The sequence below is a fragment of the Taudactylus pleione genome, unplaced genomic scaffold (assembly GCF_031769625.1).
Source record: "Taudactylus pleione unplaced genomic scaffold, aTauple2 ptg000038l, whole genome shotgun sequence".
NCBI classification, from domain to species: Eukaryota; Metazoa; Chordata; class Amphibia; order Anura; family Myobatrachidae; genus Taudactylus; species Taudactylus pleione.
In genome coordinates, this window is record NW_028284440.1 from 2,925,207 (window position 1) to 2,950,850 (window position 25,644).

Sequence of the window (25,644 nt, forward strand, 5' to 3'; positions counted from 1 at the left end):
GGTGCCTTTTGCACTCCAGAAGCAGGGCAGGGCGCCGCGCCCCGCTAAAACAGCCTAGCGGGAACGCTATGTGTATATATCTATATATACATATCTATATAAATATATACAGTATATACATACATACATATAGTATGTTGTTCACTATTACACACAACAGATTAATAGAGGAAAAAAGGGCCTTTGTACAACTAATCTTTTCATGTAGGTCATTAGCCTATAAATTAAATTGTCCAGATCAAAGGTAAATTTAGCATTAATTATGTGGGCACAACAAGCAGTCATTACAACAATAACATTGAATGCTGTGAATAGACTGGTTTAGAACCCTGGGCCTGATTCAGAGCTGCTCGTAAGCGGCCACTCGTTCGCTCCGAGCGATGTTCGCACAACTGCGCATGCGTATGGGTTGTAACCAGTCAGTGCGATCGGAAATCGAGCGCTCGCCAAATAGCGAGTGCCTGCTAATTTGAGTGATAGGATGAGGCGTTTGTGGGTGGTAACAGGGGAAGGTGCTTGAAAACGGGGAGTGGTGATCTGAACGCAGGCGTGCCAAACGGTCAAAACGGGCGTTTTAAGGCTGTGCATAATTAACAAAGCAGCGTCATCGACCACGTCACTTGGTTGTTTCTTAGCCTGAACTGTTCGCATGATTGCGGTAGGATAAACCTACCACAAGCACTGTGAGCAGTTCAGATGCCTTTCGATGTACTCGATTAATCAAATAAATAGCGGAGATGACGTATGATGCGAGCGGCCAGGGGGCGTCTTTGCAAAATAGCGAGCGCATGTTTCGTTCGCTCACTCAGACATAGAGGCGTCAACAGACCGCAAAGAGCGAGCGCTCAATTTAAATAGCCGGCCCCTTTTTCTGACTGAGCTAAGCGCAAATAGCGTCCGGCTCTGAATCAGGCCCCCTATCTATACAGGATCAGTGATCAACATGTGATCGTTTCTGGTTGCTATTGTTAATCTATTGTAATTGCGATTGCATACGCAACTGTGTTTGCTAACACAATACTGTGTATGGTGGGTGTTCAAAACCTCAGTCGCAGTCCTGCTGATAATCGCATTCGCACATGCGTACTCGCAGTTGTGATCCATAATGAATCAGGCCCTGTATATGCATTATATCGTTTGTAAGGGAGTTCAAGGGAAATCTGGATGACCATCACATCGTTTGCTGAACGTCTAATGTGTACCCAGCTTGAATGTCTGTATTTCTACAAAAAGAAAGGTTGCTCTAGCAAACGCTTTTATTTTCACATGGAAATGCGAAATAATTTCTGGTTGCAATACATGCATCGTTCTGCATTCAACATGATAGTCACCTTGTCATTAGTTTTTATAAAATGAGACACTGAGCAAACAGGACGTTCCGTCCCAGGAGCATTATAAGTCGGGTGCTGGATGCGGGGCACTTCCATGTCACATATTATCTCCCCACAGAACAAATCACCTGCTGTCAGGCCAGGACACCAGTGACCAGACACAGACACAGACACAGGCAGCAGCAGCAGCAGCAGCAGGGTCAGTCAGTGTGAGTGTGTGATGCGATATCCGAGCACAGCACGCTCTGACGTCACTGCCAGCAGGCTCAAAGTCATTGGCACACGCTGCGGCCTTCACGCAGGTGCAGCAATTCCGTGCGAACTGATTGGTTACTTGAGCTCTGGTGACGTCACCGAGGCGGAGCCGCCGCTGTCGTTACTCTGTCCCTGCTGCCCAGTGTGTCAGTGTGCACCTGCTGCCCGGCCCTGGGGGTGACGCGCTGCGCGGGCACAGGCTGGACCTAATCCCTGCATGTATTGTTCTTGCGGCGCACACAAGGTAACTTGCTGGTTCGGTGCTGGGGTGCAGTGTATGGGAGCTGGGGTGTAAGAGGCCAGTGCCCGCTGTTCCCTAGTCTGACGCGCTTCCCGAGAGAGGTGCGGGAGCGCGCCCCCCTCTGTCATTGTGTGTGTGTGTGTGAGAGGCGTCCAGCGTGCATGTAACACCCTCCATATTTACTCACTAGTGCCCGTGCAGTCAGTGGGGTGACACAGAGGGCGTCTCGTATAAACAGAGCAGTGCATCGCTCCCACCCAGGTGGTTTCATGTGGTAGTTGGCAACATAGTGTTACTGTTTCTAGGGACACTTTACAGTATGGTTTTGGATGTTCCTTGGTGGGCTATAATTCTCATCAGGACATGTTTACTAAAGTTAGTGGTAATATATATTTTTACATTTCTAATCCTCATCAATAAATATTGCATTCTAAATCTTAGTGCATGAGAACAACTAGTAAACATGATACAGAATAAGAGTCATTGTCAACTGGTCAATAATGGAATATAATTACATTTCCAGGAACAATTCTTTACATATTAGGACTGCCCTTGAAAAGGAGGAACAGAAGTCAACTAACATATTTCAATAGCAAGGTCTCCTTTAATAGGGATTACCACTACCAACCTTAATCAGATTAAAATTTACTTAAACAGATCATATTTAATCGGATAAAGAGATCTGTACCCGACATGGAATGTAGTCATTCTACCTACCATAGGGATGCCGGCTGTTGAAATCCCAGCACCGGAATCCAGACCCACGGCCAGAACACCGGCGCCGGAATCCCGACGTCAGTTGAGATGCTGACTACAGAATCCTGACAGCCGGCATCCCGATGGCGGGGCCGGGTTAGCTGTTAGCCACTGGGGGGTGGGAGGTTGGAATCGGTATGTATGACTGCCGGACCTCAGCCTGGCGGATCAAATCCCGACGCCGGAAGGCTGGCGGATGAAGATCCCGACTAAGGTAAGTAACTACCCAATCTCTGGAATGCCCAATTAGACATTCACTTAGCCTCCAAGCCTTTAAAAGTGCCCTTAATTACTCATCTCTTCATTCAAACATAACACCTCCTCCTAACTCTCCATTCTCTGCAGTCCCAAACTCTGCTCCCCTTGTGTCCTGCGATGGCCCCTCTAGAATGTAATCCCTTGGGCGCAGGGCCCTCTCTCTCTTATTTTTTTTTTTTTTTTGTTATTATGTGGGTTGTATTTATGAAATCACATATATATTTGTTAACTTGTCTGGATGATCGTATGTAATGGGGGAACTCTATTCAGTTTGCTGTTGAATAAAGCCAGGACTAAGTTCCCAAAGCTTTTTAATTGGGTGTGCTGTAAACCCGCGACTAGACGATTTCTGCTCGCACTCTCCTGAGGTGCAAGCAGAAATTCGACTAAACTAGTTCCGTGATGTTAGTTGCTGGCTAACAGCATCCCTCCCGGCACCTAAGGCCGGTTTTCAATTAGATGCGAAAAGTCGGAAACTTTTCGCCTATTGTACATTTTGCCGCATTCGCCTGTTTAGGACGCAAATTCGCAGCATGCACGCCCCCGCGTTTCGCCGTGATCATTGCAGAACAGGAGAAAACGCAAATAGGCGAATGCATAACAGGTGGAAAGTAGTGAATAGAATGGGGGAATTAGTCTGTACCCCAAAATAAGATGCACTGACACTGGGAATCATTACAGACGTGTACTATTAGCCCTAATAAATGTACTTTGTGTCCTTAAGTTGTGTTAAAAGCTTTCTAGAAGCATATTTGTAAAAGTGGTAAAGAATGATAGAAAACAGTATTTTTTGTGGAAATTAAATAGTCCAGTCAAATTTGGGGTACTTGAAAATGGGTGCTTGCATATTTTTGTGTCTCTAAAGTGCACTTAAAAAAAAACAAAATTTGAAAAATCCACATGCTGCAAGCACCTGCAATCCCTTTAAACACCTGTCCCATCCATACAGCCTCCCAAGAAACCTATTTTGCTACTTTTATTCTTGTCCTCCCCCCCCCGCTTTTTTAATTTTTGCCCCAAAAATGACGTCTTTTTTGGGGTGTTCTAAGGTCATTTTTTAATTTTTGGAGGGGGCTGATTTGTCCTTTGAGGGGGTGTCCAAAGGGTTCTGAATCAATTCCCCACATTTGCACCCCAAAGTAGAGATTTAGCATTTTTTTCCACATGCCATTCATTGGAGAAACCTTTCCGACTGTTTCAGTGCATTGAGTTTCCGCTTTGGTAAATTGGTCCTGGAATAGAATTTGGAGATAAGACGCAAACAGGCGAAAAGCGGCAATAGGCGAAACTTTTTCACCGATCGCGGCTTTTCGCATCTAATTGAATCTATTTACCGCGACTAAACCCCTGTCAGTAGGCGTGGTAAACTTCATCACCCTACTTAAGTGCTGGCTGTGTAGCAGACAATTTAATAGCCCCGGGCACTCATTCCCGGCACTATTCAACATCGCATTTAATTGAATTTAATGTGTTGTGTGTTTTATCCCATTTCTACGGCTATTCCTAGCTCTGTGCAGGGGCGTAACTACAATAGGTATTTGAAGGCCCCATATCCAAAATTTGTAAGGGTACCTATGTACCACCCAACACATGACTTTGCCAAGGAAGATGGCCCCCCTCAGCTCTGTGCCACATAGCAGCTGCACCCCTTGCACATATGGTAGTAACACCCATGGCTTTGTGGTTTAAAGTTGCAACATGTCATCCAGAAAATAGTCCCTCGATTTGCTTGTGTTGTCCATATTAGGATCGAGTGCCTAATTTAGACTCTATGGGGGCGATTCAATTCAGCACGCTGTTGATAGTACCGGGAAGTAGTTCCTGGAGCTATTCAATTAAGCGCCCTGTTAGCCCGACTAAAGGGTTTCTTCTGGCACCTTCCTGAGGGTGTGAGCAGAAATCTGACTAAAGCTTCGGCTGCGAGGCTGTTTGCCGGCTTAGCGTGGTGCTAACAGCCTCGCCACTGGCACCTTAGATGGAGAATGCGGGTTCTTGCGATTAAACACCCAGTTTAAGTCGTGAGAACCGGCATTGTCTGGCTTAAGCTGTAATAGTCAGACTAAACAGCGCGCTTAATTGAATAGATCCTGGAACTCCTTCCCGACGCTATCACTAGCACACTGAATATAATTGCCCCCTATATCAGGAATTCTTAACTACAGTCCTCAAGTACTACAACATATTCTGTGGATTTCTTTAATCATGCACAGATGAGTTAATCTATTTTGCTGGGTCAATAATTATCCCAACTGTTTCCACAGACAGAAGTGCTCAAAACTAGGTATGAGTGGTTCAGTTCTACTTGGTTACATTTGAATCGGAAAAATGGCGCCTGATTGGCTTTCTGGCTCTTATGTGCTTTGGATAGCTAATGAGATAAATCCGAACTTGTGTGAATTTGGCTAAAAGAGCCAAGCAGAACTGAACTGCTCATCTCTACTCAAAACATGACCTATTGGGTAAACTTGAGGGTTGAGAGCCACTGGGTTAAATTATGTTGAAGTGTTGTATTGATATTTTTGTTTTAACAAACTTGTGTATACACACTTAAGTGTCATAACAGAAACATTTTAATGTACTCCAAAATACTCTAAACACTTTTATTTGCTGAAATACAGTTGGCTATAATTTTGCCATCACTTATAAGTTCCAAAAATTAACCATTTTACACCATTTAGCTGTCTGCAATATTTTGCTTATGGCCACTAACAGCCTTCAGCACTGTCCTGCTATCTTATTTGTCATTTTTTGGGGGTTCAGGATGATTTCTGCCCTCTTTCATGTATTTCACAAGGTTGCACACTGCACAATTAATGCGCGACATCCACGTCTTATCATGTCTAATTGAACTGAGCAGTATGGGGAGCGTGCTTCATGTAAATATCCAGCAAAGATGCACGTAATGATAACCAGCGAGCCAAGTGCACAGAACTCACAGCTAATTGAATCTCCCCCTCAATGAAATGTTATACCTTACATAGTGTTCATTCTAGGTCCGGCACGAGACAGGGCTCTGGACCGTAGAAAATCGGGCGTGGTCATGAGTAAAGGAGGCATGTCTTTAAGATGCGCTCCCTTTTCATCACTCTTGGGGGTGTGCCCAGCACTTTTGGACATGCTGGGCTGCTCTCAAGCTATTACCTCACAATTAATTTATGCTGTGCGCATGCACACGGCATCTATTCACCGGCGGTGAGCGCTACACCGCAACTTTCCCCTCACGGAACACTGCGGCCCGCGGGTGGGGACAGCACCTGGCATGTTGTTTTAGCGGGGCGCTACCATAAGGGCAGGGTGCTTTCTAAATCAGCCTAGCGTGAACACTACCTTATAGTGCCTCACTGATAACATGGATAGCCCAATGTACAGAAGCATAATGATTACATAGCTAAGTATTCTGCTACTACACTTAACAAAAATCTGAATCTGCATTCTTTTTCCCATCATATTTCCATAAATGAAAAACAAGGTTTAATCTATATTTTGCATACAAAAATGTTAATTTCTAGTAGACTGTAAATAATAGAGTGAGGCTGTCATTTTTAGTTAAATCCTGCGTTAAACCTTGACAGTAGAATTAACAGGAAGGATTTTGATCTGCATAACTTACAAATCTATTACCCAGATACAGTGCAAGTTATAACTTTACAGCCTAGCTGTGTTACTTTCTTGTAATAAAATGGATTGCATTAGGGCCTAACCCTCTTCACATACAGTAAAAAGAACACTATTAACAACAGTTTAACCACACTGTTACCATGCTTCTGTGGATAAAGCAACATTTGTGAAACTTAGAAAACATTTAATAAGGAATTTGCAGAAAAAGTAAAGCAATACATACTACACGCGCAGAGATACTCTAGTAGATAGGAGTGAGGCTTCTATATAGTGGCAGTAACTGTGAGGGGATGGCCCCCGCTGTCAAAGCTCCATGTATGTGTGTGTTTTTATTCACAGCTTGATGATGACCTGGGTGGCCAGATCATACAACACTTGGTGCTTAACTACTTGGCATTTACAGTATACACCTGGCTGGACCATTGTACAGAACAAGCACCTGTGCATTGTATTTCTTTTCTCACACCTCTTATATTGTATGCTTCAGCAGGTAGACATCTATCACCTTTTGCTCATTGTTCTCCCTTTCTCTATATCCCTTTCACAGGAACATTTCAGAATTAATAGTGCATGGCCTGCTGGAAAATGTGTTGACTTGTATATAAATTGGGGTGACATAGGCAGATTGTGGTATGGTGTGTTCTTTATGTTCTATAAAAGACTGATACATGCATCCTGAATGTTGTTAGATACAGTATCCTACAGACAACACAATTTTTAGTATCATTTCTTCTAAAGGCCTAGTTTGCTGAGTAATTGCACACTACAGAAAATGGACCAAGCCCTTTAATCGGTCTTGGATAATGGCACTCCTGGCAGCTAAGATCGTCTTACCCAATATTCTTTTCTAAGCGTTTAGCATGCATTATCTTCCTCTCAATTTACTTAGCAGAATGTGCATTGTATATTGTGTGCTAGCTCAAAAATGTTGATGATGTAAGTTATACGCAGCCACTGGTAACTGCTAGAATATTTTTTGCAGTATTCTTCGTCTTGCCTGAAAGATGTAAGAGAATTGATCTTCCACTTGATGAAGAAGGCATCATCATTGTGCTTTGATTTATGGGCGCCTGGAATAATACAGGAGTAATCTACTTCTAGCTTCTGAGGCCTGGAATGTAGACTGTCAAAATAGATACTAGTTAAAGTTGTTATCTGTGAAGAGAAGCGAGCCTGCTTGTGAATTAACTTATTTGTTTGGAATGTTTACCTGCAGTCAGGTTGTTTGAATGAAATCCAATTGCTTACTATTGCTATTTTCGCCTTTCCATTTGTGTACAGATGATATACCCAACTTGGCAACTGTTAGTAAAGTAATCCTTCAAGGATATTTCATTCTGATTTGTTTGCTACTGTCTCTAGCAAAGCTTCCACAAGCTTCTCTGACAAATATAGCGGTCTCATGGAAAATATAGCCCAGCTCATGGTTCCAGATCCCATGACCTAAGCATCGGCAGAATGGGGCAATACCCTGATAGAGGCTAGATGTATGGGCCCCAAAACTCTTGAACTTATGATTTTACTGTGGTGGAGAAATGTAGCGTTTTGGAGGAATAAATCATTTATGATGGGAGCTGCATCCCCTCCACCACTTCCATATGGAATTCAGAGATCTATTCAGGATTTATGGACGCTTGTTTCAGCTCCGAAACAAGAAAACATTGTGACTAGTTTATAAAGGATGGATGATTTAGAAAATGTAAAAAGTTTGTTGCTGTGAATTTAACAAATTGTTTTATTGAACGCGGTCTGTCCTACATGACAACTGTAGAACAGATATAATTAATCTAGTAATTTCATGGTATATTATTATTTATAACAATTGAAAAAGCCCCCACTTTGGATATAGGGGCGAAATGCGTCAGTAGATCTCCATTTGCCATTTGAATGATTGAGACGCTGCTATTATTGCTGTCCGAGACGCAGATTTTGCAGGAAATAGAGTGCTAATACAATCCAGCGCTCTCGTGTATGCCGCTGTATTATACTCCTGCTGAGTACTGGAAGGCGGCTGTTGTCTGCAGACCCAGAAGGGAATTGCAGCATAAGACAGCTTTTTGCTGAGCCGCAGATACATCACCTCGGGAGAGGGTCTCTTTGTGCACTAACCTGGGTAAATATGGACTTATTCCCCAGCACCTGTATAAGCCGCAGCACACAGGATTTGCTATATAACATATGATTAATACAATTGCTTAATCACCCTTGCCTGCATGATGCTGTTGGATACTGATTATTGGACACTGGACATTAGGTGTTTCAAATTATTTTTTACACTACAGTTTTATGTCAAATTAATATTTGATGGCTAATGTTCAATATTTATTGAAATCAAATGTGTGATTTTTTTTTTTTTACATATAAGATCAAGTTCTGACTATTTATATTCTGCCATTTCAAAATACATTTAGAATTAATGAGCGCAGAGTCTAATTGTTTTCTGTAATATTATTATTTATGTACTTATTCCACTTTTGTATTGCTGAGCCTAATGATGATCACTAGAAATGTATGCTTTAGTGATTTTTGGAATTTCTTGGTTCTATTTGATGATGGCTACCAGATTTTGCTGCCTGGCTTCCAGATTTTCCAGTGAGGGAGGAAGCAGATCCTTATCAGCTCAGGCGGAGACTTGTGCCTATAGTATTGCGGTGTTCATATCATGCACAGGAGTGCATGTGCTGCGTGTCGCCTGCGGTGACTACTGTGTCCGTCCCGACCTGCGCGGACGACTCCTCTCTATCCTGGCCTGCTCTGATCCCTGCTGTCTGTCCCAGTCTACGCTGATCCTCCTGTACGTCCTCGCTGTCTGCCTCCGGCTGCATAGAGCTCTGCGGTAGTAGGGTCTATGCGTGGCCAGGGATTGCGGAGCGGCTTCAGAGGGATAGTGGTGTGACTACGAGGGGAGGGGGGTTCTGTTGTACTTTCTGGCACCATTGGTTTATGTGAAATGTGGTCCGTTATTACTGAAGGCTGTGGGGTGGAGCAGGGGAGCTGTGCAAAGCAGTGAGGGGGCCTCCAATTTACTCTATCCATTCAACTGTGACCATTTTGTGGACTAGTATAGTGTGTATAACAGTTGCATAACACACAGAGCTGTGCTTCTTCTGTAATAATTTTTTTTGGGAGGGCGGTGGTCTGGCTCCTGCCATTTCATCCTGGCTCCTAGATTTTAGAAAAAATCCACTTAAAATAAACAAAATTTCTGTTTATAAGTAGTTGTTGATTAAGTAGAGATGCAGTGGAGACATTCCTTACATACCAATCATATGTCTGAATTGATCAACGTTTTTATGCTCTTGCATTTATTAACTTTCATAACTTTCACATTCAGCGACGCTGGGTACACACTATTATGATCTATCACACAATATATCGTTCCGACGTGGATTGGAACGATATAAGTACACATCGTATTGTGTGTATGCCTGATCTGTCGCTCACTGCCTTCGTTCATTGGGTCATCCTATCTGCTGTGATGCACATCAGACTGGACGATTCCTTGGTGTGTATGGTGATGCAATGTATATTTACTTCGCATTGCAGGGTTGCACCTCCATTTAGGTGTGTACCCAGCTTTAGTGTATTCATAAAACCAAAACTCTCTCATGAGAAATTGATTGATATGTTTTTGGAGATTTCATTACTCCACTGTCCTAAGATGGGGCGTCCAACTTCAGACGGTAATGTTTTTTCTGTTTGGGCAGATATGTTATTTGTTGCTCTTGGATACAAGAAGCCGCCTTTTATAGCTGTTCTTTCACAAGGTTAGTATACTAACATTAGTGTTCACATTTTTTTTATTTTTCTGTGCACTAAAGCTGGGTACACATTAGACCAGTGGTTCTCAAACTTGGTCCTCAGGACCTCACACAGTTCACGTTTTCTAGGTCCCTAGCAGGTTCACAGGTGTGTTCATTACTCACTGACACATTTTAAAAGTTCCTCTGGTGGAGCTAATGATTTCACTTGTGATTCTGTGAGGAGACTTGGAAAACATGCACTGTTTGGGGTACCGAGGACCGAGTTTGAGAACCTGTACTTTAGACGATATATCGTTTTAAGGCGGATCAGAATGATATATCGGGTACATTGTCTAATGCAGAGGTTCTCAAACTCTGTCCTCAGGACCCCACACAGGTCATGTTCTCCAGGTCACCTAGCAGGTGCACAGGTGTATTCATTACTCACTGACACATTTTAAAAGATCCACAGGTGGAGCTAAGTATTTCACTTGATTCTGTGAGGAGACCTGGAAAACATGCACTGTTTGGGGTCCTGAGGACCGAGTTTGAGAACCTGTGGTCTAATGTGTACCTGCAATTGCGCGATTCCATGGTCGTATGCAATATTGTGTGATTGGCCGTGATGTACGACCAATCGCACAATATCAGGTGCTGTACAGTGTAATGAAAGTCAGAACGAGGTGTCGTTCATTACATTGGGTAATGTGTATCGGCAATCTTGCATGGTCCGGGGTGAAGGTAAATTTCCCCGAATATCGTCAAGATTGCCGGGTCGTTTAGTGTGTACCCAGACTTAGATTAACATTTTTAAGGGGTATTTCCTGGAGTATAGTGATTATATCAGTAATTAAACTTAATAGTATAAATGACTTCTAATGTTCAAAACTCAAGATATAAGCATGACAGCATCATAACAATATTAGCGGGGCACGGCGCCCTGCCCTCCTTCTGGAGGGCAAAAAGCACCCTGCCCTCCAGAAGAAGGGCAAAAAGCACCCTGCCCTCACAGCATGCGGGTGCCGTCTCCACCCGCGGGTCGCAGTGTCCCGCGGGTGGAGAAATGTGCGGTGACCCGGTCACAGCCGGAGAATAGACGCCAGGCGCATGCAGCGCTTGGTGGCTGACCGGCGTGTCCGTAAGTCCCAGACACGCCCCTAAGAGTGACGAAAAGGGGACGCGTCTTATAGACACCCCCCCTTTTCAATGGCCACGCCCCCTTTTCGGGTGCACGGAAGTGCCCTCTCTAGCTCAGGCGCCCTGCCTGCCGCCGGATCTAGAGTGATCACTAAATAACATGCATGTTTTGGTATAAATTAATATAAATATAAGCTTATGTAAACTGAGGGCCTAATTCAGACCCGCTCGCGAGCACTGAGCGCTCGCAAGCGGGTCGATGGTGCCCTAATGCGCATGCGCACGATGGAGGGAGCTAATGGTGACTGACAGCACGCCCCCTTTGGTGGGCGTGCTGGGGGCGTTGCCGCCCAGACGGAGGCGTTCCCATGGGAACGCCTTCCGTCTGGAGCCGGCCCCACTGACATCACTAGTGATGTCAGTGGGAGTGCTTTTGGCTCTGATAGAGCCAAAAGCACTCCTGGGCTTGCGGCAGCGAGACCCTACCGCAGGGTCTCGTCGCAAGCCCGATGGTCGCGATGGTCTTGACCATCGCTACCATCTTTTTGGCCTCTCGCATAAGCTGAGGGTGGTCACCCACAGCTATGCGAGCGGCCAGGAGGCCGCTCCATTTTTAGGTAGGAGGGGCCTGATTCAGAGCGAGCGCTCTGGTCAGAGCGTCCGGCTCTGAATCAGGCCCTGAGAGCACTAGGCAGTAATGATGCTGCCAACACTGTATATTGTGTTCATTCGACCACCCTGCAACACTTCATAAAGGGCATGATTTGTAGCCAAAAGATTCCACCTTAAACATGTCCGGCTTCACGCAATGCCATGTTGTGGTCAAATTTAGTACTTTTGCTTTTTTTTTTTTAAAGCTTCCGATCAGTTTGCAGACTATGGGGGGAATCTAACATTTGGAGGCATTTCTATTAGACATATTTTGTGGGATTTCCTGCAAAATGTTAGCACCCCCTGAATGTACTTCGGGGTTCTACATCAGATTTCGGAGATATCTGCTGTGGTTGCCCCATTTCCAATCGCAATAGCAGCCCCCATAGGTTTTTATGGGGGCTGCTACATTGTGAACTTTGCAAAACTCTAGAATGCTAGGAACAGCCTATATTTACTAATGGTGTTTTGTCACTGTATCCTTTTTTCCACCATTCAGTGTCTCCAGAGTACTGGAAATCATTATGGTGGGTTGGAGTGAGTAACCGCAAATAAAATAATGTACAAACGGTCTATGAAAAGCCTGGTACATTGTCCTGCTACATAGGGATTCCAAGACAGTGTGTGGTTTTGTTATAGTAGTAATAATCTAGGTCAGGGTTTCTTTTTTTTTTTTTTTTTCCCATTCTTTTTTTTTATTGAATCAGAGACATATATGTAAACAATTCGATTCAACAATAGGTAAAAAAAATCATTTGTGAGTACAAAATGCTTTCAATTTGATTTGACAAAAAGTCAAAATATATAACATACAGTCAGGGCCGGATTAACAATGGGGCGGGTGGAGCTACAGCTCCAGGCCTCCCATTGAAAATAGGCCCACGCAGATTGCATTGCAGTGCAGGCAAGAAAAAATTTTTTTTTTTCTTTCCTGACACTACCAACTAACAGCCCAGGCCACTCACCTAACAGCCGCCAGAACAGCTTAGCTTAGCCCATTCTGACCCCCTCCTCTTGGACAATCCAGCCGGCCAGGCTGAAGCCCCGCCCACCCGCGGCAGCCGAAGCCCCGCCCACACTCGGCAGATGAAGCCCCGCCCACCTTTGGTCCGCCGAAGCCCCGCCCCCTGTTCCTTCCTGCTCTCAACCAATCGCCAAGCTGAAGAGGGAAGGAAGCTCAGCCCAGCTTGTCCGTTTATACAGGTCAGTGTGAACATATTATACATGTATATGTTACATATACATGTGTATCCTGTATATGTACATATACATATGTGTGCATATATATATATATATATATATATATATATATATATATATATATGAATCCAAAGTACAGGGAGAAAGTGCAGCATTCACTGAGTGAAGTATAGTACAAACGCAGGGGAGCCCTGACAAAGTAATCCTTGCACCACCTACAAGGTTACTTGTATATCAGCCCAGCTTGTCCGTTTATACAGGTCAGTGTGAATATATACATGTGTGTACTGTATATGTACATATACATATGTGTGTATATATTTATGTATATATATATATATGCATATTATATATAAAAAAATCATTAATAATTGTTTTCTATTAATAATTATTAGTTTTATTAATGTCGTTATTTTCTCTTTTGGGGTTTTATTTGAGTGCGCCATATTATATGTTCACATTTATTTAATATGGTGATTGGGCCATCTGTGTATCTTGGCGCTTAATATCTTTGTCTTATATGTTAGTCTGTTTGCCAAGTTTTTGGTGCCTGTCAGACACTCACACTGTTAAGGTGCGTACACACTACACGATATGCTCCCTGAGCGATATCGTCTAGTGTGTCCCCGGCAGGGTGTGCTCAATGTCGTTCATGACATTGAGCACAGCCGCTGAACGATATCATTAACGATATCGTTCAGCGCCGGGCTCTCTCCCCCATTCCCCAACATGCAGCAACCTGACGACATCGTCAGATTGTGCTGCATGTTCAGGCGATGGACAATGTTGGAAACGACCAGCGGGAGTGCGCATCGCTGGTCGTTTCCGACATAAAAGTGCACGATTTGTGCACGATTACTGAGCGATTGCACGATTACGATGTTGTAATCGTGCAGTCGCTCAGTAATATCGCCCAGTGTGTACCCACCATTAGATCTTGTCTATGTTTACCTATGTTGATTTCTATGGCAACACCTATAACATTTATGTCAACGCCTATAACATTGATGTTCCATTGACTGAAACAAACGTGATGTATGTGAGTCACGTGCTTCTAGCTATTGGTCCTTGTTTGATGGCCGTGATCACATTGCATCGTGTCCGGCCCCCAGGAGACACACTGGCATTGGCCCCTTTGCAGCGTGTTTCTCCCTCTGGGCGGACCTATTATGCCTGACCATGTGTCCGGCTGGTTAGATGGAACTCTCTGTGACATTGATTCCGGGACGCGGCTGCCAGCATGTAGTCTGGCCCCCGGGTGACAGGTGAGATCTATGTATGTTTGTTTGATTTGGCGCCACACTCCCTATTTAACACCATGCTTTGACACTTAAGGGGCCTATCCATTAGGTGACTTAAAAACTGAACGACTAGCGTTCAGTCCTTCAGGTCGCCTAGGTGCGGTGCCCGCACTGAACGGCGTTCACTGAACGTCATTCAGTGCAGGAGACCGACCTCCTATCTGAGAACATTCCGAACCTGACGATCATCGTCAGGTTGACGGGCATGTTCCACAGATAGTCGGCAGGGACCCAGCTTGCACACGCATCGCTGGTCCTTGCCGGCTATCCATTAGATGATTTTCTGAGCGAAGCGACCAAAACCTCCTGGTTTTGGTTGGATTATTCAAAAAGTCTTCTGATGGATAGGCCCATTTACTCTGTGCTCATGATGAAGGTGGTTTGCCACTGAAACGCCTGTCGGGCTCTTGATTGAATATATACATATGGTCACCAGGCACTGATAAGTATAACAGGAATCTACTGCATAGCAGATGTGACGTGCATTTGTGTATAACCCGATTAAGCATGGCTGTGTTTTAATACATTCCATTTTACATGCATTAAGTTAAAGGTGTGCTGGTCTCGTTTTTTGATCCCTTGGGATTGAATATGATATATGCTACAATATGTAACCTCAGCATCCGCTAATTCTATTAAGTGTGTGCGGTGCTTCTTTGTGGATTTTTACACAAATGTGTGTGTGTGTATGTGTATAATATATCTCTCTCTCCCTCTCCATATATATATATATATATATCTCTATCATACACACACTGGTAAATAGGGAGGGTACAGGAGCTTGAGGCACAGTTAAGTGGACTGAAGCGGGTGTGGTGTGATATGTCAACATTCATCATGTTGATAGGAGATTGTCAACATGGTCATAGTGTTGAAGTTATTCATGTCAGTGATAGAATGTCGACATATCATCCCTGTTGGCCCAGTGCTGTCGAACCTGCTCCTGACGGCTGCAGTGACTCTAGTGCGGCTTCTGGGTCCCAGCGGTCATGACCTCTGCTGCTCTAGCCTTCCTGTGCGAATTCCCCCCTAACCCTAATGCCTACCCCTACCTTATAGGTCTTTACCTTAACCTCCTCCCCCCCGCAGTCTAAAGGCGTGTATCCTCTAGACGATATGCTCCATGAGCAATATCGTCTAGTGTTTCCCCAACAGTGATGTGCTCAATGTCATTAATGACATTGAGCACCAACACTGAACGATATATTGTTCAGTGACGTCACCCTCTCTCAACCCCGTACTTGCAGAACCTGACGATATCGTCAGGTTGCCCTGTAAGTACGGGCAATGATAGATGTCGTCAGCGAACATGGGGTGCCTAACCACCCCATGTAGCCTAATCCTAACCTCCTCCATCCGTAGCCTAACCCTAACCTTCCCCTAGTGCCTAACACCTGATGTCGACATTTTCATGTTAACATAATGAATGTTGACATTATGACTGTCAACATATCTCACCACACCTGCTTCGGCCCCCTTAAGTGTGCCTCAAATTCCTGTACCCTCCCAATTTACGTGTATATGTGTGGGTATGGGTAAATCTGTTTAAGTTTTCAACGCTTCAGAACTTGTATTTATTCTTACATCAGGATTACTGAGAGGACGAATACAAGTTCTGAATTGTTGATAACTTAAATGGATTTTTAGTGTGTTTTATACAATTCGCCCAGAGTGCCTGCCGCCCATTCAACTGCTACATGGTTCCCTCCCTTCACAGGCAGAGGTAATTAGGAGGGCACCAGACGCCATAGCACTATACTTTGCACAGGAGTGCCGGCCTACACATACACATCGGCGTACCAGGACCGGCTCCGGAGCGCCCTGTGACGGCCCTGTACCTCTTAAGTGCATGGCGTCATGCTGTTGCGCAAAAGTACTGAGGCCGCCGGCACCTGGAAATGCAGCACTGCATTGAGCGTCCTAAGAGAACGCTGCACAGGCTACACCCCTATGTAAACCCCAACCACACTGCACTGGGCATGACCCCACATTACCAGTCACACTGCTATGGCACTTGCCACACCCCTTGCAGCAGCACACAATAGGCCCATCATAAATTTCAGCTCCAGGCCCATGTGTACATTAATCTGGCACTGCATACAGTACATAAATATCATTGTACTAAAAATGTAAATATAAATAGTAATATAGTTGAAGGGTGCATCTAGGTCAGGGTTTCTTAATCATTTTATCATGTACCATCTTATGTAAAAGGTTGCCAAGTGCACCCAAACACCTAAATGTTTAATGATTATCCCTCTGTTTCAATGTTTCACTTTAAATAAATGTGCCCAATATAATGTTTTATAGTGGGCACATAGGTCTAATTTAAAAGCTAACATATTGGATATTTCCCTTTTTATTCCTTAGACTTTGCAATTTAATTCCAATGATTATTTTGTGGGCCTTTTGCACAATATTGTAAAGTTGTTCCATGTATCAGACTGGAGACTTCTGCCATCTTTGTTGTGCATTGTACTTACTGTCTTTCTCTTTGTATTGTTACTCCAAGCTCCCCACTAAAAAAGCATTAAACATGCATGAGAAGCCTATCTCATATTTGCTTTCCTACAATGCTGTGTAATTTTACCCTTGCACGGGGCATTCTCAATTGCAGTGTACTGTAACATGAGGCTAGCATTCCTAGAGCTTCCCATTAGCAAAGTAACACTGGTCACATTGCTGTAAAATGAATCAATATTTTGCTACTTCTATTAATATTTGTAGCCATTCACTTTTGTAAATTAGTTACATTATGCATTCAAATAGTCATAGTTCAAATAAGCAGTATGTGTTGTGTTGTAGAGCTGGTAGTCTTTTAATTATGGGGTTTATATGCCACTTTAACTACTTGCTGACCTGAATATTTACGAACTTTTAGAATTATTTTTTCTATTCATAATGAGAATAGCATTGTTACATGCTGTTTTCAACAGACACTTGTTTTTCTGTATTGTTCCATATATTAACATTTTGCTTCTTGTAGAACAGTGACCACAATGGACGCATTTTATGTAATGGTAGATGACATGCTTGACTTTACAGACCAATATTAGTTTTGTCCATATGTTTTGAACTGTTCTATATATACAGTTGACCTTTTGTGGCCCAAATGCTATATTATTAAGGAGCAATTCTATAAAATGCACACTTTGTAAATCTTTCTGCCTTTTAAAATTGGTCCCTTCCAAGTCCGCAAGACAATTGCTGTATTGCTTTTTTCCATTGATACATTAGTTTCATTTTATGTTGCTAGCAGAATCAATATGAACAATTGCAATTATCCAAAAATACAATGTTCTCTATACAGAGTAATGTCTACTTATGTTTACTTGCTGATAAATTGGCTATGTACTCTGTTTATGGGTTAGACATGAATTATTTTTTTTTATTTGGGTTTGGTAAGGGTTAAACATTATTATTTCAGTATATTTAAAAATAAATAAATAAATTAAAGAAAATATTGAGCAGTAGTGTGTATATGTGTGTGTGTATATATATATATATATATATATATATATATATATATATAGCCACTATAGGCAGAGTTGGTATCGTCTATAATTTAACTTGACCAAGGAGGCAACTTATTGTAATGGCCTACAAATACGCAAAGTGAGGTTATTCAGCAAAGAGAACTACTTATGTATTATGTTGAACTGTTGTTGTGGGTGGGAATAAAATGTAGTTATACATTTTAGTAGTTTTATTGGGGTGCACTTATTGGCCAGTTACGGTGTCCCATACATCGCAAGTTTTTCCTTGTACCTTTATTGGGAGTGAGGGAAAACCGATGCCAGGATATGGGATGTGCTGTTCCAGAATGGTACATCGCATATATGTTGGAGAATTAAATTCCCAACAATGTGTTTTAGCTTATCAATATTCTAAGCACATGGGTCTTGCAAGGTGGAATGGATCAAAGTTTGCATCTTCCAATGGAAGGATTTGGTTGTGCCCATATTTTTCCTTTAGCTATGTGCTATCCTGTGCCACCTATTGCACAGTGATGCACAATATGGCAGTCACTCAATCGATATGTGTCAAACTTTTTAGTAATGAATCTATAACAAAATCCTCTGGTCAGTCTTATTCTTGTGTGATGATTCTCTTGTAATACAAAAACTTGGTATAGCCAGGGTTGTATTTTGTTGCTGTTACATGGCCAGATCAGAGGGCCAAAAAAAGAGAGCAAACACAAGGAGACCGTGACAATTTCCTTGCTTGGCTTGACCTCTATAGAAGAATAGACTGTGGTAAATCATGACAGTTCTTTTAATACAGAAGATTAGAAATTTCAAGCTTGTCTCCATTGAAGGCAACCACCTGGTTAAATAGGAGCTTATTTGGTTAACTACAAATTCATAGAGGTCGATTCAATTACCCGCGACGGACGCAAGTTGAACTTGCAACGGCACCTAAACCTCCCCCCCTGCCACGGCCTGGACTTGCCCTGGACTCTGTGAGTTACTGTAAGTGATGCATACAGCTGCACTTTCTCGTGGTCGCTAGTCATTCGCAGCTAATTGAATAAACCCCATAGAGTAATAACCAGTACAATTTTATACAATTTTTGTGGGTGCAATGTTTAAAAGGGAACTGTTACCGGGTCATCTAGGATTCTATTATTATTATATATTTATAACTTTATTGCATAGGACTTTGTGTACTATGTACAGATGTGTATTCATACACTAATCCCTTTTGTGCTACAATATATGGCACTATTCCCGTGTTACATACATACGTACATTCCTCAATTTTGCTACTTTTTCCTGTACATTTCCTCAATCTTACATTTTAGTTCACCAATTGTGTACTAGGCTTTTGGAGATTAAGCATAATTATACACGATGAGGGTAACTCGTATTAGACTTATTGTACCTTGTCATGCTCTTTCATCAACTTTGCTACTTTATCGACCTTGCTATGTTTTGTTGCTACTTTATCCTCATCATTTTTTTACTTTTTCCTGCTATTTATTCTTTCATTGTGCTACAATTTCCTCAATCTTGCATCTTAGTTTGCAAATGGTGTTCTAGGCACTTAGGATTAGCGTGTTGGTGCCGCTAAGTAGCAAAGTCTATCGGTGCGAGAAACAGGGCTATGTGGCACGATTTGAGGATAGATGTATGCGGACACAACTGTAGTATACCGAAAAAAGTCAAGATTCCGTGGAAAACAGCAGTTCATTCATAATGTTCTTTTAAATCCAGACAATTTATTATACATGACAAATTTTTGAGGCTTAATTTTTTTTGTTAATGTAATATTTAATTGCAGAAGTTGCCAGACTAGGATACTGTAAATGCTGAATGTGGGCCTGGCATCCTTGTTTTAAAAATATGGATAGTTACAGATGTGTCCTCATACACCTAGTACCTATGCGCCATGTGGTGCTAGACTGAGATACTCCAAGAGGAGTAGTGTACTGCAGTTTCCTTTAAATTTTGCACTGTGTTCGCATTGCGGACACAGTTAAACACTACTCACATGTACTAAAGACGCTGTCCTGCGACTTTATCCGCACAGGAATAAATTTTTAACACGTACAAAGTTGCACATTTTGAGCTAGAAAGACGCTTGGTGTGGCCGAGTCGCCTACAACCTGGCGCACAGAGAGAGTCTATCTGCAGGGACTTGAGCGATAGTATTTGTAGACCTATCTGTACAGCATTTAGCAGGGATGAGAGAGTGCTGAAAGGAGGTGGAGGAGGGTTTAGGAATAGCCATCAGAGATACAGCAGGACAAAGGAAAGGGAATTAAAGGAATTTTGAAGGAGGTGAGGAACGTTTTTGTCTTCAGACTGGACAACCAACTAAAACGCAGAGTTATTTATATTTTCTTCTTCGGGGTCCATGGGGTCCACAGCCATTACGTTGGGGTATGAATCCCGGTCACCAAACAGTTAATACAAACGAGCTCTCTGCTTCCAGGATGCACCGGGTTTCCTCCTCATATACCCCACCTCCTGCCTCAGGTAGCCAGTTCTTCCTGTTTGGTGTGTTCACCACACAGATAATGGGACTGCTGGAGCAGTCCTGCAGACAAGTACAAAAAAAAAAAAAAAAAAGAGAGAGTTTTACTCTCTATCTCAGCGGGTGGTCTGAGCTGTCCTGGAAGCAGCCTCACGCCAATTGGAGGCACACCGGCCACGCGCTGCAACTACCTCCTCCGGCGCCACACCACTAGCCTCGGCAGGTCCTTGGCAGGGGATTCGGCATTGGCTTCTGGCCCTGGACCGCAACCGGATCAAGGGGATGGCAGGTAAGCAGGTGGTCGCGGCGGCCGCTGACGCCGGGACCACGTGGCGGTCCGGCCGCCGGCGGTGAAACTGGCCGGAGGCGCGCTGCAGTCAGGAGACATATGGCTTGTTCTCCTAGCCTAGACCGCCGGGATTTGATGTTCCTGACCAGCCGGGGCTTGTGGCGGCAGCCAGGTCAGTTTACCGGGCAGGTCCAAGCAGCATAGGGGAGGTACGCTTCCCCGGCGGCCCCTCCCCCAATCCACACGCTAGTTCAGTCCTCTGGCACAGTTGATTGTGGATTGTTCCTCCCAGCCTCCATATAGGGCAGCCAGAGTGTATGTAAAAGAACTGTAATTCCTGTATACTGTCACTGTCTCTCCCCTTCCCTTGCTACAGGTGTGTGGGTTGAGAGTAGAAAGCAGCACATATACACTCAGAACCAGTGGCATAGTGTTATGTCTAAGGAGTCTGAGGGTCAGGTGGCGGGAGCCCCGTTGCTGATATCCTATGTAGCCTGCGAGACAGGTATGCCCCACAGGACTTTCTACAAAATGGGCTTTGTGGGAACTGTTTCAGACAGCCACCACACCAATTAAGTTTGCCTGTTTCAGGCCCTGAGCCTCCTTGGGCATAATTTTCTCAGGTTATGGCTCAGGTGGCGGGACGGCTGGCTGCCCCGGTACCACCGGTTTGGGGTTTGCCTCAGCAGATGCATCCTATGCCCATGATGTGGTCGCCTTGGATGGACCCTGGTGCTGGTAAGGTTATGGCATCATCCTCGGGGGTTTTTCAGCCTCAGGCTGTCAAGCCAAAGCAGCCTAAATCTAGGCGCCATGTACCGCCTTACATGGGTGGGTACTCGAGTGCCTCCTTCGAGGAGGAACAGGCACAGGACTTTTCGCAGGAGTCTAGCTCCGAGGAGGGTGGTGATCATTTCCCAGTAGCCGATGTCCCTTTTCTGATAAGGGCTGTAAAATCTGTGTTAAATATCGAGGAAGGGTATCTTCCGCTTAGGAAAGCCCCCCTGTTCAAGTGCCAAAAAGTGGTTAAGGCAGAATTCCCAAAGTCTGAACACTTATCAGAACTTATGGAGGAAGCCTGGGTCTGTCAGGATAAGATAAGCCATTCTTCTAAAAGAATGGCGCTTCTATATCCTTTTCCAGCAGAGGACTGTGCCAAGTGGGAGAATCCACCATCAGTTGATGCGCATGTGGCACAGCTGATTAAACGTACCACTTTGCTAATCCCAGCAGTTTCGCTGAAGGAAACCACGGATAGGAGACTGGAGTCTTGTCTCAAATCAATTTTTTCGCTGGCAGGAACGGCCACCCGCCCAGCTATGGCTACTGCCTGGGTAGTAAGAGCTATTGAGGAGTGGGCCAAAACTCTAACGGAGTCTTTACCAGATGCCTCTAAGGAGCAACTGGATATGATCTCCTTTATTAGAGAAGCGGCCTCTTATTTGGGTGATGCTGCCTTGGATGCAGGGATCCTTTTCTCTAAAGTTTCAGCTGAGTCCGTGGTGGCACGTAGGATCCTCTGGTTGAAGGATTGGAGGGCAGATGTCTGGTCCAAAAAGGCCCTAGAATTCCTTCCAGTCACAGGAGGTGTGCTCTTTGGTCCAGAACTGGACAAAATTGTATCCTCCATGGCAGTCTCAAAGACGGCAGGTTTACCATCAGCAACCTTGTCTAAATTGAGGAGGGCGTCCTTTCGGGGGTTTCGGCCGCAGGGCAAGGCCAAAGGTCAGAGATTTCCACTAAGAAAGGCAGGACCCAGGAAGCCCTGGCAGAACAAACGTCCAGGATAAACCAGTGGCCTGATGGGACGGGCCTCCCCCTGGGGGATCCCATGGTGGGGTGCCAACTGCTTTGGTTCTCAGAGCCCTGGCACCTCACGATGGAGGATGCCTGGGTTCGGGGAGTTGTTCCCGAGGGTACGCCCTGACGTTTTGGAGGACTCCTCCTCAAAGGTTCTTTTGTGTAAACCCGCAGGTGGGTTCAGAAAGAGCTTTGGCCCTTTAGAAGGCTATTCTTGCCTTACTAGCATCAGAAGTAGTGATTCCGGTGCCAGAGAACCAGTTCTGAGAGGGGTTTTACTCCAATCTGATCTTGGTTCTGAAACCGAATGGGTCATACCGGCCTATTCTAAATCTGAGAGAGCTCAACAAGTTTGTTCGAGCCCCCGAGTTCAGGATGGAAACATTGCGATCGATTGTGTTGGCAATGGAACAGGGGGACTATATGGTGTCCCTAGACATACAAAATGCCTACCTTCACATCCCAATCACACAGGCTCATCAAAAATTTCTTCGTTTTGCGGTAGGGGAGGAACATTTTCAGTTCCAGGCCCTGCCATTTGGCCTGTCCACAGCCCCTCGGGTATTCGCCAAGGTGATGGCAGTGATGATGGCATGCCTCAGGCGCCAAGGCGTCAGGATTTTGCCTTACTTGGACAACCTCCTTTTGCTGGGGCAGTTCCCACAGCAGTTACAGGATCATTTGAGGCTGACAGTATCATGTCTGTACAGTCACGGCTGGATCATAAACTGGCAAAAGTCACCCTGTCCAGTACAACAGATGTGTTATTTGGGAGCAAGATTGGACTCCGTGGTGCAGAGAATATATCTGCCGGAGGAGAAGATCCTTGCTCTACAATCACGAATACACAGGTTGCTTCGCAACAGGCAAATATCCGTTCTAGTAGCCATGCAGGTCCTGGGGTCGATGGTGGCCACCTTCAGGATGGTGGAATACGCTCAATTCCCCTCCAGACCACTGCAGCAATTTATTCTGTCTCGCTGGAACAAGGATCATCGCACGATCAGGTCCCAGCTGCTGCATCTCTCTCCAGAGGTACAGTTGTCCCTGACCTGGTGGTTGCAGACAAAGCATCTCAGGCAGGGTCGCCCCTTTTGGGTGTCGGATTGGACATTAGTCAAAACCGACGCCAGTCTTCAAGGTTGGGGGGCGATGACGGGGTCACACACTTTCCAAGGAAAGTGGTCAGTGACAGAAAGCCGGCTACCGATAAATATCCTAGAACTAAGAGCTATATTCAAAGCTTTAGTGCAGGCTCAGGAAATCTTAAAGGGTAGGTCGGTGCAGATACAGTCGGACAATCGCACCGCGGTCGCCTACCTAAATCATCAAGGGGCCATGAGGAGTCGGGCCGCCTTGGCAGAGGTATCAAGAATCCTGGTATGGGCAGAGACTCATCTGCCCACGATATCTGCCGTGTTCATTCCAGGAATCCTGAATTGGGAGGGCGATTTTCTCAGTCGGCAAGAGATAAATGCAGGGGAATGGGCCCTACATCCACAGGTTTTTCGGAACCTTGTGGACAGGTGGGGTCTACCAGAAATAGATCTGATGGCATCAAGAAGGAACAACAAGGTTCCCAGGTACGGATCCTGGACAAGAGATCCGAGAGCCGAGTTTGTAGACGCACTGACAGTAAAGTGGCGTTACAAGCTGGTATATCTGTTCCCCCGTTTGCTCTTCTGCCCAGAGTGGTCAGAAAGATCAAACAAGAGGGCAGCACCGTCATATTAATAGCTCCAGCGTGGCCGAGACGGAACTGGTTCACAGATCTACGGTCTCTCTCCATAGACACTCCATGGCCTCTGCCATTGAGACCGGATCTGTTGCTACAGGGTCCCTGCTGGTACCCGGATCTTCATCGGCTATCTTTGACGGCACGGCTCTTGAGGCCTCAGTCTTGAGGGAAAAGGGGTTTTCCGAGTCTGTTATACGGACGATGCTGAAGGCACGGAAACCATCCTCACCCCGTATATATTATAGGGTTTGGCATACTTTCTTTCAGTGGTGTGAACTGAAAGGGTATGATCCACATAAATTCCTGATATCCAGAGTGCTGGATTTTCTTCAAAGCGGTCTGGAAAAAGGGCTACGCCTGGCCTCTTTAAGGGTACAGGTGTCAGCTCTTTCAGTCTGGTTCCAACATAAAATTGCTATGAGACCGGATATAAAGACCTTTTTTCAGGGGGTGTTGAGGATTCAGCCTCCCTTCGTTTCCCCAGTTGTTCCGTGGGACTTGACTCTAGTTCTGAAGGTTTTACAGGCTCCTCCGTTCGAGCCTTTAAATTCAATAGATATCAAGTGGCTAACAGCAAACACGGTATTCCTCCTTGCTATGGCATCTGCACGTAGAGTGTCGGATTTAGCTGCGCTTTCCTTCCGGGAGCCGTTCTTGATATTTCATCAAGATAGAGCAGTACTACGTACTAGGGAGGGTTACCTTCCGAAAGTGGTGTCTAAATTTCATATTAATGAAGAAATAGTAGTTCCTGCATTTCAGGGCACAAGTCTCTCACAAGGTCAGGCTTCCCTGGATGGGGTCCGTGCGTTTAGAATTTATGTTAAACGCACGAGCAAATGGAGGAAGTCCGATTCACTTTTTGTGCTTTATGGTTGTCATAAGCGTGGCTGGCCAGCCAATAAACAGACACGGGCCAGGTGGATTCGCATGGCAATTTCATTGGCTTATACACAGGCTGGTATGCGTGTGCCGGATTCAGTGACTGCACATTCTACTAGGGCGGTAGGTCCATCATGGGCGGCCAGCCGGGGTGCTTCTGCTGAGCAATTATGTAAAGCAGCCACATGGTCTTCCATCCATACCTTTGTCAAATTTTATGCCTTTGACACTTTTGCCTCTCAGGATGCCTCCTTCGGGCGTAGGATTCTCCTCTCTTCCGAGAGTCAGGAGCGTCCCCGCCCATAGGGTTAGTGCTTTGGGATATCCCCAACGTAATGGCTGTGGACCCCATGGACCCCATGGACCCCGAAGAAGAAAATAAGCGTTCTGGTATAACATACCTTTTTGTTAACTTTTTCTTCGAGGTCCATGGGGTCCACAGGACACCCACCCAGACGCACCTGT

General features: G+C 44.7%; 1 protein-coding gene across 2 annotated transcripts in view; it reads left to right on the forward strand.

Moving 5' to 3' along the window:
- The first annotated feature begins 1,510 nt into the window (after positions 1 to 1,510).
- Positions 1,511 to 25,644, forward strand: part of RAB3IP (RAB3A interacting protein) — an 81,704-nt gene continuing 57,570 nt past the window's right edge. The window contains exon 1 of one of the 2 annotated variants that reach the window (XM_088452521.1): positions 1,511 to 1,530. The gene's annotated coding sequence lies outside the window, so the exon portion shown is untranslated. Of the gene's footprint in view, positions 1,531 to 1,614; positions 1,831 to 25,644 lie in introns of those variants that run through there. The other variant, XM_088452520.1, reaches the window with a different exon arrangement.